The sequence below is a fragment of the Hippopotamus amphibius genome, chromosome 13 (assembly GCF_030028045.1).
Source record: "Hippopotamus amphibius kiboko isolate mHipAmp2 chromosome 13, mHipAmp2.hap2, whole genome shotgun sequence".
NCBI lineage: Eukaryota > Metazoa > Chordata > Mammalia > Artiodactyla > Hippopotamidae > Hippopotamus > Hippopotamus amphibius.
This window is the reverse complement of record NC_080198.1, coordinates 28,668,352-28,682,314: the sequence shown is the minus strand read 5'-3', so window position 1 is coordinate 28,682,314 and position 13,963 is coordinate 28,668,352. Positions and strand designations below refer to the sequence as shown.

The window sequence follows — 13,963 nt, the reverse complement described above, 5'->3', positions numbered from 1 at the left end:
CAACACTTCTGTGAGTCTGTTTCTCTGAAGGGACCCAGGCTGGCTGGGTCCTCTGTTTGTGAAACATAGTATTGGATCATGGGATGAGGCTGACCAACAGAGAGGAGATGTGATGACTCTGTAGCAAGACAAAGGCAGGCGGAGATGTTGACAACTGGTCTCAGAGGAATGCGACCTGGTGTACAATCTGGGAGAGGTGTCATGTGTCAAAGAATGACCAGTGGATTTTCACAACAGAGCAGTCCTCTGTTCAATTAAAAACTATTGCCTGTATTATACGGCTGTGTTCTGTGATCCCCCTCCTTCAGCCTAAAGGTTTAGTGTGTCTGCTACACTCTGTGGCTGCAGCTAAGAAGTACTTTGAGAAAGTGAGAAGCAGACAGTGTCCAGGCTGGAAGGAAGCAAGTATGGAAAGCATCAGTTAGTTGTCACCAGAGTCTACTTGCAGAGGAGGGAGAAGCAGTCAGGAAGGGGACTCAGGGCAGTATGTGAGTGTGTCTAGGGCTCAGAATGAGAAGTAATCATCACACTGCAGTCCTTTATCCTTGACAAGTACTGGTTTCTGAGCAAGCTTCCCTCTGCGGACACTCAGGTCTCACCTCCTATCTCATACTGTCCTGGCCCTCCGTATGAATGTGAGCCTTTCTCTTCTCTGGCAAGAACATCTATCTACCTAAGGTGGTAATTGAATCAGATTTAATTTAAAGAAAAATCAAAAGTCCTTTCCATTATCCACAAAAGAAAGCACTTAATCTCAATAAACTAGCAGTTAGGAGGATGAGAAAATGTCCAAGAGCTCAGAGATATGTAGCAAATCAAAATTCTTCCCATTCATGTGAAGGAATAAAGCCAAAATAAGCTTTCTTCTCAGACTAAACCACGTAACACAACACATATTAAAAAGATGGGTTGGAGCTATGAACTGCACCATCCGTGATTCAGCGGAAGCCTCAAACACTCCCACCAGTTTCGTAGAACAGCACTGGCACCAGAAAATGACATTTACTGTGATTCTTAATAAAATGAACATATTTGGCTATTTCATATGTTATTGGATTCTTTGGCATACATATCAGAACTCAAATAGCTTAACTCTGCCTGTAAGTGAGACAGGGATTCCCACAGCACCACCATCCTACTCCTAGAAATATTTTCATTACCCAAGTCAGGGTAAGTGAGGAAATGAAAGTTTCCTGACCCTTGCCAGGTAGATAGCTTAATTCAAGTGTGTTATGTTTTCATTATTTGTATTCTCCCTTGAAATGTGAGGGCTGTCTGCAAATCTTGTGGCATCTGTTTTTTACTTGCCTCTGTTCAGTGATCTGGAAGAAGGAAGAACATGGCTTAACCGAATAATTGTTAGGGTCCTGCTAGAATATATACAGCATGTATCTCTAATTAGGTTAACTATGGATCATTGTTCAAAAATATTCTTACAAGGCCCTTGACTAAAAGAAGTACTACACAGCAACTAGTTCCCTGAGTTGGGGCGAGTCACCGATGGTCTCTGTGCTTAAGTTATCTCATCTTCACATGAAGGGCGTTGCCTCCCAACGTGGCTTCCAACTCCAAGAGTCTATGGAATGGGGGGGAGGGGGCAGGGAGAGGGATGGACTGGGAGTTTGGGGGCTGGTAGGTGCAAACAATTACATTTAGAATGGATAAACAACAAGGTCCTACTGCAGAGCACAGGGAACTATATTCAATATCCTGTGATAAACCATAATGGAAAAGAATGTAAAAAAAAAAACAATGTGTATATACGTATAACTGAGTCACTCTGCTGTATAGCAGAGATTGGCACAACATTGTAAATCAACTCTACTTCAATAAGAAAAGAAACTTTTTTAATTAAAAAAGGAGTCTATGGAATAGTGAACCAACACTGGTATTCTGCTATTTTTGCTTTCTTTAGTTAGTCCGCTCTATTTTTGCCTCCTCTTCTTGACAATTTTTTAAACAAAATGGAAAATGTTTTCTAAATCAACTATTAAGACTTAAGAACTATGAAGAGGGTAGAGATGGTTGCAAGAGAGAGAGCTGTCAGGTTTTTTTTAGGTCTTTTGTTGTTGTTTTCATCATTTGATTTTTTTTTAATATTGTAAATGCATCCTCCATACCTCTTGGCTTAACATAAACCACAAAGAGATGACCACATCACTCCAGACTGTGTTTTGCACTAGCAATAACAACGACAGTAACACAAAGTCTGCATTTTCAAACTCCCACTCTGCAGCAGACCTTTGCTTGCTTACTGCTTACTGACTGCCTTCTCACTATGTCCCAGAGTCTGGGGGACATGACCCTCAAGACAGCCATAGCCCGTGATGGGAGAGAAAGGACAGTGCCCAGGAGATTAAGGAAATGAAGGAAGAGGTGAAATGGTAAAAGCACAAAAGTAGGTGTTTTGCTGTACGATTAAAAACCCCGAGACCTCCTTCTGTCTTTACAAGGGGACTTTTCCACCAGAAGACCGGAGTAACGAGGCTGAGAAAAACATTATGTAGATGAACTTTTGCGAAGTTCTAGGAAAAGAATTAAGCACAACCTGCCACTAACCTGGGTCTGAACACCATATTTTACTTAGATTTCAAACCTCATTATCCAACACTTTCGCCACTCACCATATGTGGCGATTTAAATTTAATTCAATTAAAATCAAATAATATAAATATTGTGTTTCCTTAGTTCATGAGGCACATTGCAAGCATGCAGTAGTCACATGTGACTGGTAGCTGCCACACTGGACAGCACAGATAACAGAACACGTCCATCAACGCAGAACGCCTTAGTGGACACTGCGGACTTAAAATATGAAACGACATCATCAACAGTCAAGTATTAAGGGGAAATAAAACATTTTATTTAATATACTAAGAATGGATATTGGTATCCAAGCAAATATCTAGAAATACACATGTTCACCGTTATCATTATGAAATGATATTCTAATTCCTCATTTATACTTTTAAGACAATAGTGTCAGGTCATATTACTCTGGTGCCGATGTAGGATTTCTTTTTAAATTGCTTTCCTAGACTGTCTGATCATAAAAAAGAAGACAGAGGTAGCATAAGACAAACAGATAATGAGCATGCAAGCTCACTACATTTGTATTTTGAAAGAGACAACTTACTGGTCCTGCAAAGAAAAGTTCAGTTCATAAAAGGAAACTCAATTGTTCTGGTCTCTGAGTTAATAGTCTTGTGAGAAGAATGCCTTTTTGTCCAAAAGAATTCTCAAAATGTTTTGATAACCATTCTAATCTCAGTAGATACAGCCAGAGAAACTGCCCAGAAATAATCTTATGAGATAGGGTCAAACATGCTAATGAAGACCCTCTCCCATCTTTCCTCTGAGTTACTGTCTTATTTGGGAGGAAAGATTTTGCTACTTCCTACCCTACTGGGCAGTGATAAAAGATACCCCCCACCCCTGCACATACACCCCCTGCACGATACATGTTATCCATCTATAATATTGGTACCTATCATCTACTTGTATTTACATTTTTATTTAAGTATAACTAGTATACACACACATATAAGTTCAATGAATTTTACAATCTGCACACTTCCACACAACCAACAGAATAAGAAACAGAATATTATGAGCACTCCAGAGCCCACCTCATGGAGTCTTCGGGAGACCACCTCCTCAAGGGTAAACAATATTCTCACTTCTGACACCACTGGTGCATTCTGACCATTTTCATATCCTACATGCATGTGACTCTTTTGTGTCCAGTTTCTGTCATTCAACAAGATGCTCAACAAGTTTTGGCCATAAAGTGATGACCTTTTAATGCTTTCCCACCCTACCATACTAGAAGAGTTAATCCTTAATAAGGAGGTACCATGTATCGAGTACTATGCTAAGTGCTTTATAAGCTGTAACTCATTTAACTCCCCAGATGAGAAGTATTATCCCTTTTAAATAGATGAGGACACTATGGCTAGGCAGTGACCCCCCACTTATTCAATTAAACACCAATCTAGATGCTGCTGTGGAGGAATTTTTCAGATATAATTCAAATTTCTTATCATTTGACTTTAAATTCGGGACATAATCCTGGGTGGGCCTGATTTTAGTTAAACAGAAGGTCTCAAAAGCAAAAGGTGAGGCTTCAAAGAGAAAGGGAAAGGGGAAGGGGGAGGAGGAGAGAGACTTTTAGTGGAACAGATAACAGTCAGCAGCCTCCTACATTAATTTATACATGCTATACTCATAGACAGTAAACCAATTCAAAGGCCAGTGTCTGCAGAGCACTTTTGAGTAGGAACTAATGGCAGAAACGGTGGGGATCGTAGCTATTAAGGTTTCCTAGTTTTTTCCCCCAAGCCAGCTCTCATGTCCTATATTCTTACTTACTATCCCTGTACGTACACTCTCAATTTTCAAATCCTTGGTCTCAATTTCAGGTTCAGAAAGTAAGGTCATTGTATTTGTGGTAGGCTGGTGGAAGGAAGTGTTACTGGACAGCCAGATGTCCCAGACTTTTTATTATCTTTCAAAGCAATCTCAGTGAAAGGTTTTCTTTGAGTGGAACTGAATAGATTTCCAGTAAAACCTGTATTTTTTTTTTTAAGAACAGAAACTATTTCTTCCATTATCATATTCCCCTAATATATATCCTAGAGCAGGATTAAATGTAAGTGCCAATATATGTGGATGCATAACACCATTTATCTTTTTTTTTTCTTTTTAGGGCGGATATAAAAATTGTTTTCCATTTTCAGAGGTAAAATTAAGGCCAAAATGAAATTCTTAATTTCCCTTCCACAATTGTTCTCCTCAAGTCTTCTCCAGCTCAGCTGTTATTTTCCCCCAGTCACTTGGTGTCTTAAGCCAAAATTACAGTAAAGATCAACAAGTGGGTTCTGCCTCCAGAACTGGCCACTTCTCTCTGTCTCCATCATCAAACCCTTGTTCAGGCCACACTGAGGCCAAACCCAAACAAAGAGTCCCCAGGTGATCTCTCAGCTTCCACTAAGCTCTAATATATACAACAGGATAGGAACTCTTTTTTTTAAATTGTAAATTAGGTAATATTACTCCGCTGCTTAAAATCCCAACTGAGACTAGGTATTTGATGATACTAGAGAATTAGTGAGAACTTATAGGTGTGATAATGGTACTGTGGCTATGTTTTTTAAAAAAAATTTCTATGCTTTAGAGATATATAGTGAAATATTCACAAAGAAAATGACAGGCCACTTGCTTTAAATTATGTGATGGAGTTGGGGAGAGATCATAGATAAAACAAAATTGGTCATGAGTTGCTAGTTATTGAAGCTGGGTAATGGGTACATGGGGAGTCATTATAATTTCCTATTTTCGTGTATGTTTGAAATTTTTGTAATAAAAAGTTTTAAAGTCTCCATTGGCTCCTGGGCGCACTTAGCGTAAAATTCCAAGAACTTGCCTTGGTCCCAAAGGCCCTTTTGGTCTGATTCCTGCTCACCACTCTCAGATCTCCTCTAGCACCCAGCTCTTCCCATTAACTACCAAAGAGCTACAAGGGTTATCCCTGTGCCCTAATCATGCCAAACATTTGGACACTTCAGGGCCTTGAGGTATGCTCTCCGATCAGTCTGGAGGGCTCCTCCCAGATGTTCTCATGGGTGGCTGCTTCAGGTGGCATTGCTCTCTGGAGAGCAGTCTCTAACTATGCTATCTAAAGGCACCTTCCCTCCTTGCCCTCCTCCTACCCACCAGCTCCACTCCCCTTTCCCTACTTGGCCTCTTATGTTCTTTCAATCTTTTGCCTTTTTTTTTTTTTGCTTCATAATCCTTATTTTTTGAAATCATCTTTTTTCTTGAATAACTCATGTTAAAAATAAGCTGTTTGTCATCAGTATCTCCTCTACCATGAGACTATGTGCTCAGACAAAATTGGAACCTGGCCTGTCTTGTTCACCTGCGTGTTCCCTGGGCCTACCACAGTGCCTACCACAAAAGCAAGGTTCCAATGAAGACCCATTCCACGAAGCCTCTGTTAGACCTGACCATGAAGGGTGCACACATCCCATGAACATCGAAAAGAATAAGAACAGCTAATGTCTTAGCAAGTTACGTTATCCTTACATGTATATATCTGTGTTTTAAGGAATACTTAATAACTACGGAATTCCTCTGAATTAAACAGATCAACATAATGAATAAGTAAACACACATATTAATATAATTAATGACTAATTAATACTTGCAAGTTGCCTTTGAATTACATACTATATATCCACACACATACACACGTAGTATTATTCTGACACCAAATATCTGATAAGATGATTATTGGTTAATATAGAAAGAAATGACAGTTTGCAACTGCTACATTTGCAGCAAAAGATTTCACTACATGTACTGTTGCCAGACTTCAGACAGGGTGAAATAAGTCAGAAAGAGAAAAACAAATACCGTATGCTAATGCGTATATATGGATTCTAGAAAAATGATACTAAGGAACCTAGTGGCAGGGCAGGAATAGAGATGCAGACATGGAGAACGGACTTGAGGACGGGGTGGGGAGGGGGAAACTGGGATGAAGTGAGAGGGTAGCATTGACATATATACACTACCAACTGTAAAATAGATAGCTCGTGGGAAGCTGCTGCATAGCACAGGGAGATCAAGCTAGATGCTCTGTGATGACCTAGAAGGGTGGGATAGGGAGGCTCAAGAGGGAGGGGATATGGGGATATATGTATACATACAGCTGATTCACTCTGTTGTACAGCAGAAACTAACACAACATTGTAAAGCAATTATACTCCAATAAAGATGAAAAAAAATTCATTTCTAAGATTCTTAGCTGGTGTTAAAACATGTCAGCATAATAAGCAAGTTTTGATTTCCTTTCAGCTGTTCCTGGCTGCTGAAAGAATTGATTTTTAAGGTTTTTCCCACTGACTTATAACGCTGTGAAGAAGAGAGAGCTCTTCTTAATCTCAAAGATCCAAGCTAAGCTTACACTCTCTGGCCATCGTGCAGGTGTCACCTTCCGTGCTTGCTTCTGTATGTATCTTTGGAGAAACACAAATGTATTAGTGATAGGACACTTGTAGGTTTTAAATCCTCTTTGAAATCTTGTTTTAATAACGATGGCTCAGCATCATTCATCTGAGGATAACTGTACCCAGTTATCATGGATACAATATAGTATATTTTAAAGTTTAATATACCTACCTTCCCAAGTATAAATTTGTTCTGGGGCTATGGGGAACCCAAGACCACCAGGAGTAGCGTAAGTAACATGTGGATTCTGAGCTGGTAGATCAAAGGAATGGAAGACAGATTCTGAACACAAACCCACTGACACTACATTGAAAGCAATTTGGCTTTCTAACTGGTAAATCCTAATGAGGCAGGAACAGCAACATAAGGAAGACATAGCTCCTCAAATTCATCCGTTTCCTTATTAAAACCAGACCAGCCTCAATACTAATCGCTTAGTAACCTTCAAAGGCCATTCCGTACCTTCCTCTCTCTCAAAGCAATTAAAACATCATATATTTAAATCTTCAAATAATTGGCAAGACAGTTCTCTGTTAGGGAGTTTGTGAATGTATATGCTATTAAATATTGTTTTCCTTTCCAAATATCTGAGAAACTCAAGAAGAGAACATTGTATAAAGACTGGAACTTAACCTCAAAGTTAACATAGAAAGCAGCACCCTTGACAGTCTACAATGAAGTGATTTAAATGGCAAAGGTAGCCCAGCCTAAAGACACTTTTATAAAAGGAAGCCTGGAAAACATCACAACAGGAAGCTGTCACCCTTACTTGGACTAAAGAGGGTGTACTACATTCCATAAATAGATTGGTTCCAATGCGAAGGTACAATAAAGAGAAGCAAAAAGCAAAACAATACAGCAATCCTCCCAGTGCTTCATTAAAAAAAAACAAAATCAATCTATCACTAGCTCTCCTTTGCTTCGGTGCTCATAGAGTAGTGCTAGACTGGAATTCCTTCTGCTGGAAAACCACGAGGATGTCTTACATTTTGTCTCCTGCAATCCCAGTTTGCATGTAATTCCCCAAATACATGCTCTCCTGCACACAGCTCTCCCCACACCCACAAGCGTGTTATCTGCTAGGGTACTTCTTGCTTATTGGGAAACCCAAGGTGGAAGCTACCTCATTCAGAAAGCCTTCCTGTCTCATTTTCAGGTCAATGCCACCCTTCTATATGCTTTGATCTTACTGAATCCATGCTTTAATGGCTTGTATTTTCACAAGAGATTATAATTCACTTTTAAATGTTTGTCACTCCTACTGGGTGAGGCCCATGAGGACAAAGACAAAGATGATTCCTTACTTGGGTATGTGTCCCTAGCAGATTGTTTGGGGCCTGATACAAAGCGCCTTCTCAGGAAACACTGAATGAAAGAGTAAAAGAACGAACAGAAGAGTGAACGAGTTGAGCAAGCCAATACCTGTGTCCACTCTTAGTTTGAATCCGGTGTTCACTACTACACTTACACTTCATGCCCAGTAGAGGTTACCATTTGCTTACCTTTTCAATCTTAAACATTATTAAACTTTGAAGTTCATTTCGTGATCACTAAAGGTTGGTGAAGTGCCCTGGTACAATGAGTTGACAGCTGAGTAATTTATTGTTGTGTAATTTGTTGTTGTGTAATTTATTGTTGTAATTTATTGCTTCCTTAAGGAGTGGTTCTTAACGTGTTTTTAGTCACTAGTTGTCCTTTTCTGTGATGGAGATGTTCATGTATGCATTAATTAGATGCTACTGATTTTACAAAATGACTGAGTGCTTTATTTCCTTGCTTTTTTTTAGTTATGTATATAAGTAATGCATGAAAATGTCCTCATTGTAAAAAATTTAACAATATAGAAAAAATGGAAAACTCTCCCTTATTACTCTATCTTATCTACGTCCCTCCACAGAGGCAACTGTTATTATTGATTTCAGGCCTTTCTACATGCATTTAGCTATATGCATATACATACATCTTTTGTATGGTTTGGGTGGGAGTATTGTATATACATGGGATCAAAAGGATTTGCAAACTTCTGTGTTTAATTAACAATATGTTTCAAAGATATTCCCATGTCAGAAATATACCTCATACTTTTTAACTACCAGCATTCCACACTTTGGCTATACCCTAGTTTATTTACTCATTGCCATGCTGATCAAAATATATGCCTTTCTATTTTTTACTCTTAAAAATCCCTGAACACGTCTCTTTATATAAAGGTGCCAGGAATTACTGGGTTAAATAGTATGCATAGACAAGCTTACCAGCGTATGAGACTTTCTCCTCACTCTTAGAAACATATTAGGTATCAACAGTTTTTTTGTTGTTGTTCTCTCTGATGATAGCAGCTATTGTCTACATGCTCTAACCCACTGTGGAATCACCTATGTTCATACTCACTATAGTTCACTGTGTTTGGCACACAGGTTCAACTGAAACATACCACACAGACACTAGAGGACTCCTATTCAACTCTTTTCAGCTCACATCTGGGATGTTACTGGGATCAGAAACATAAACGTGGATTCAAAATCAGTTCATGTTTAAACGATTAGGAGGGAGATACTGTGATAAGTCTCTCCCTCTTAACATCCAATGAAATACAAACTTTTATTCCTATTTTAGAGCTGACCAAAATGAGGCTGGCTTCCCAAGGGTCCCAAGCTCTACACCATACTAATAAGGGCTAAATAGCCCCAGAATTTGGAAATTGCACCAGAAGGATACTTAGTTTAAATGTTTCCAGGTTGTTATTGTTCCTTGATGCCTAGGATCCGGCTTTTAAATACTATGATCCACCTATTATTTTAACAAATATTGGGCTTTATAAACAAGCTTAGAAGAATAGATGCTAAAAGAACAAAAATATTTATACAGCAGCAAAAAATAAACTTCACTGGACACGTGTCCAATGAGTTCCTCAGACTTCCCTACTCCCGAACTAGTATCTTAGACACGAAATGGCATAGAATAAAACCCATGATGATTAAGGTAAACTATATGAGAATGGATATTGTCCTTTACATCTTGGCAATACTTCATAATATTAAGTATTTAAAATTCTACCCTGGCCAGTAATAAAAAAGAATCCACAGTTTCACTGTCAATTTAAGAAATTTGCCTTAATATTACAAAAAAGAATCTGTACTGAGGAAACAAAATAACTTTCACATCACTCAACTAGTTCTATTATGAAGAAAAAAAAAAGTCACGTTTTTTAGCACCAACTAAAATGAACAGAAAAATGCTTTCTAAAATGTTGAAAAGCATGAAATGAAAGGTTAAAACATTTCACTATGCATACGTTAGGCTGGAACCTTGAAGCTATCGCCTACACAAGAATGGTACTTTAAAGATTACTTGAATGTGTTTTCTCAAAGTATGAAATGATCGATTCATTTTTAAAACCCTTAATGTAGTAGTACTCTTACTTTGCCAGACAGATGACAAGGCCCAGGAAAGGAAAAGATCAGAGCTTCAGGAACAACAAAAAAAAAGTTGGCACCAAATTCACTTCCCCTTCATGCCGACACTTTCTTCTCCCTTATACAACAAAGCAAAAAGAAAAGTATTGAACGTGAAAACCGGAGAGATTCCCCATGACTGAGCCTTGGCAAGTACAAACGCATTAGTAATGGAGCTGATTCCTGTGACCTTTTCAATTATGATAATCCCTCCAAGAAAATTAAAACCATTTTCCAAAAAACATGGTCCAAGGAGTTCCACAGATAATTGAAGAAAACATTTAGGAACATCCCTGGCATTTTTCTAAGTGTGTGCATACTTAACACACGTCTGTTCTTACTCTACAACATTTCAAGGCATGATTATTTGTGAGCAAAAGGTCAAACTTAATTTGAGAGTCATTTTTAAAAAGCCAGTATTTCCAGACTTTTTGAACTTCTTTTTCCTCTTCCATATATTTATGTTTTGAAATGGGAAGATCTAAAAAGAGGGGGACTACCAAAGGAGAGGGAGGTTGGGGAATGAAATAGGTGAGGCAAGTTAAGAGGTACAAACTCCCAGTTACAACACAAATGAGCCACAGGGATGAAACGTACAGCATGGGAAACAGAGTCAATTATAACGTAATATCTTTGTATGGTGAGAGATGGTAACTAGACTTACCACGGTGATCATTTTGTAATGCATAGAAATACCAAGTCACTATGTTGTATACCAGGAACTAATAAAGTGCTGCAGGTCAACTATACTTCAAAAAGTAAACAAACTCATAGGAAAAGAGATCAGATTTGTGGTTACCAGCGGTGAAGAGCTAGGGGGCGGGGGGGGGGGGGGGGAGGAGGAGGAATTGCAGGAAGGTGGTGAAAAGGTACAAACTTCCAGTTAAAAGATAAAAAGTACTAGGGATGTAATGTACAACATGATAAATATAATTAACACTGCTGTATGTTATATATAAAAGATGTTAAGAGAGTAAATCCTAAAAGTTCTTATCACAAGGAAAAAGTTATTTTTTTCTTCTTCTTTTATTTTGTATCTATATGAGATGATGAATGTTCACTAAAGTTATTGTGGTAAGTATTTCATGATATATGTAGGTCAAAACACACTGTACACCTTAAACATGTACGGTGCTGTATGTCAATTATATCTCAAATAAAACTAGAAGGAAAAAATATTTAAGACACTGTTATGCAGCATCCCAAAGGTACAAGTGCTCTATATTGATTATTTTGCAGATAAAGCAATCTATAAGCTTTAAAATTTTGTAAATTATCACTAAAAAATGCACAGAAAATGGAAGTAGTGCATGTGAACATGGTGTTTATTTTTTTACCTTTTCTGATATTCTAATTAAACTGGACATTCAAATATAAAATAACGATAATATAAAAAGAGGGTGACTATGAACTCTTTTCTGCTTCATGAGAATTTGATAGCGAAATAAGCAATTAATATGTCATTTAAAAATGCATCCTTGGACTTCCTAGGTGGCGCAGTGGTTAAGAATCCGCCTGCCAATGCAGGGGACATGGGTTCAAGCCCTGCTCTGGGAAGATGCCACATGCCACAGAGCAACTAAGCCCGTGAGCCACAACTATTGAGCCTGTGTGCAGCAACTATTGAAGCCCACGTGCCTACAGCCCGTACTTTGCAACAAGAGAAGCCACTACAATGAGGAGCCCACGCACCACAATGAAGAGTAGACCCCACTCACAGCAACTAGAGAAAGCCCGTGTGCAGCAACGAAGACCCAACACAGCCAATAAATAAATAAAATAAATAAATTTATTTTTTAAAAAAAGTTAAAAAAAATGCATCCTTTTCTTTTGGATATGACAAACATTTGAAGTGTCTTTTGAGTCCCTAGAATTTCCAAACACTTTCTAGTGAGCAAAAATTTCTCCAAAGCATAGAAACATGTATAGATTTAACTTTATAAAGTTTAAATAAAGAAAAATGATCCATCAAGTTTGCCCTTGTTCAGTTTCCACTTAATGAATAAGTAGACTGAATATTTAAGGAAATCAAAGATCATCTCATTGCTGGACTTGAATACACTGATTTCATTTTAGTGCCCAGAAGAGAAGCTACATCTACAGACACAATATATAAGAAGCTGAAGCCTTGGTTCTTCACTCAGCTCTCCTCCTTATTGGCCTTATGAAAATTAGCAGGGCAGTCAACCAATGGGAGCCTCCATTTCTCATGAATTGAATGGGAATCCTGGCATACTGGATCATAAGGATCAGTACAACAACAGATAGGAAAAGGTTTTGAAAATTATGTAATATTATGTAAACAACCATATGGTGTTATAGTTACTAGTTCTAGTTTACAAAGTTAAACTCTTAGTATCAACAGCCCTGATCTACCACAGCAGATCAGAGACAAGTCACCCTGCACTGAAAACTATGAAATGGATTCTGATCAACAGAGGCCATCATACTGTTTTCTGAATCTTTTAACAGAAAATGAGAGCCTTCATTAGAGAGAACAGAAAAAAAAAAAAAGGTCTTTGTTTCAAATTTGTATTTCTGTTGCTGTTACCTGTTAAGAACCAGTTCTGTAGCTATTAAGGTACAGTTGGCAATTAAAAAAAAAAAAACACTGATAACTCAACCCTTTAAATTCCACCATCCAAACAGAAGACCAGTCTAAAGCACATGCTACAAAGGATGCAGAATGGCTAATGAAGATTTCAGTGTCAGATTACAACCCTTCATCAATAGGAATATGTTCTGTTTTTAGAACTACTGCATAATTAGAAAAAAAAATCATGCGAGCACAAATGAACTACCTCATAAAAGAGTACTTTGCCCTTTAGTCCAAGCATAACTTCATTTTTATCCAATTCAAATACCACAGAACAAAGAACTACGAGTAAGAGGGATGATAGAAACAGGGCACCTGGGAGAGAAGCTGGTCCTGCATGAAGTGAGGTGGAAAAGGACAGCTCCAGCTGTGCTCCTGTGTTTCCGGAAACCAAGTCCAGACCAGTTGGCAGGAAGTAGGAAGATGCTGCCTTTGCAATTTGCTTCGAAGCCTATCAGCAAACCTCAGAACCAGGAGTTATAACTCCCTTAAAATAAACAGTGGGAAATGGAAAAGAAGTAATCTCATTTGGAAAAAAGAATAGTTTAAAACAGTTAAAATATACCAGGGTTTTTTCACACAGGAGGAATTAAGGAAACTATTTCAGGACTTGGGATCTCTTACTACAAAGCAGACTTACTTGCAACAATCTAGAAGCACGTACATATTCCTTTACGTGAACTCATCACAGTGAGTACTTTTTAACCACTGAAGCTAGTAAGGCACTTGCAAGACATTTTAGGAAAGTGAGTAGGGCAGAAGTCACTTCACCGAAGAAGCTTAAGTACACATTTGTCTATGCATTTTGGTTCTGAAAAGACTTCTCTGCAATTTCTTCCTAAATTCTGTGTGATCATTCCCAAAGGAAATATTGAGATTTGCGTTCTTTACTAGATGC

At 38.2% G+C, this 13,963-nt stretch overlaps 1 protein-coding gene across 3 annotated transcripts in view; it reads right to left on the bottom strand.

The window, feature by feature from the left end:
• Positions 1-13,963, bottom strand: part of FHIT (fragile histidine triad diadenosine triphosphatase) — a 1,404,433-nt gene that overhangs the window by 495,601 nt on the left and 894,869 nt on the right. The window lies entirely within an intron of this gene.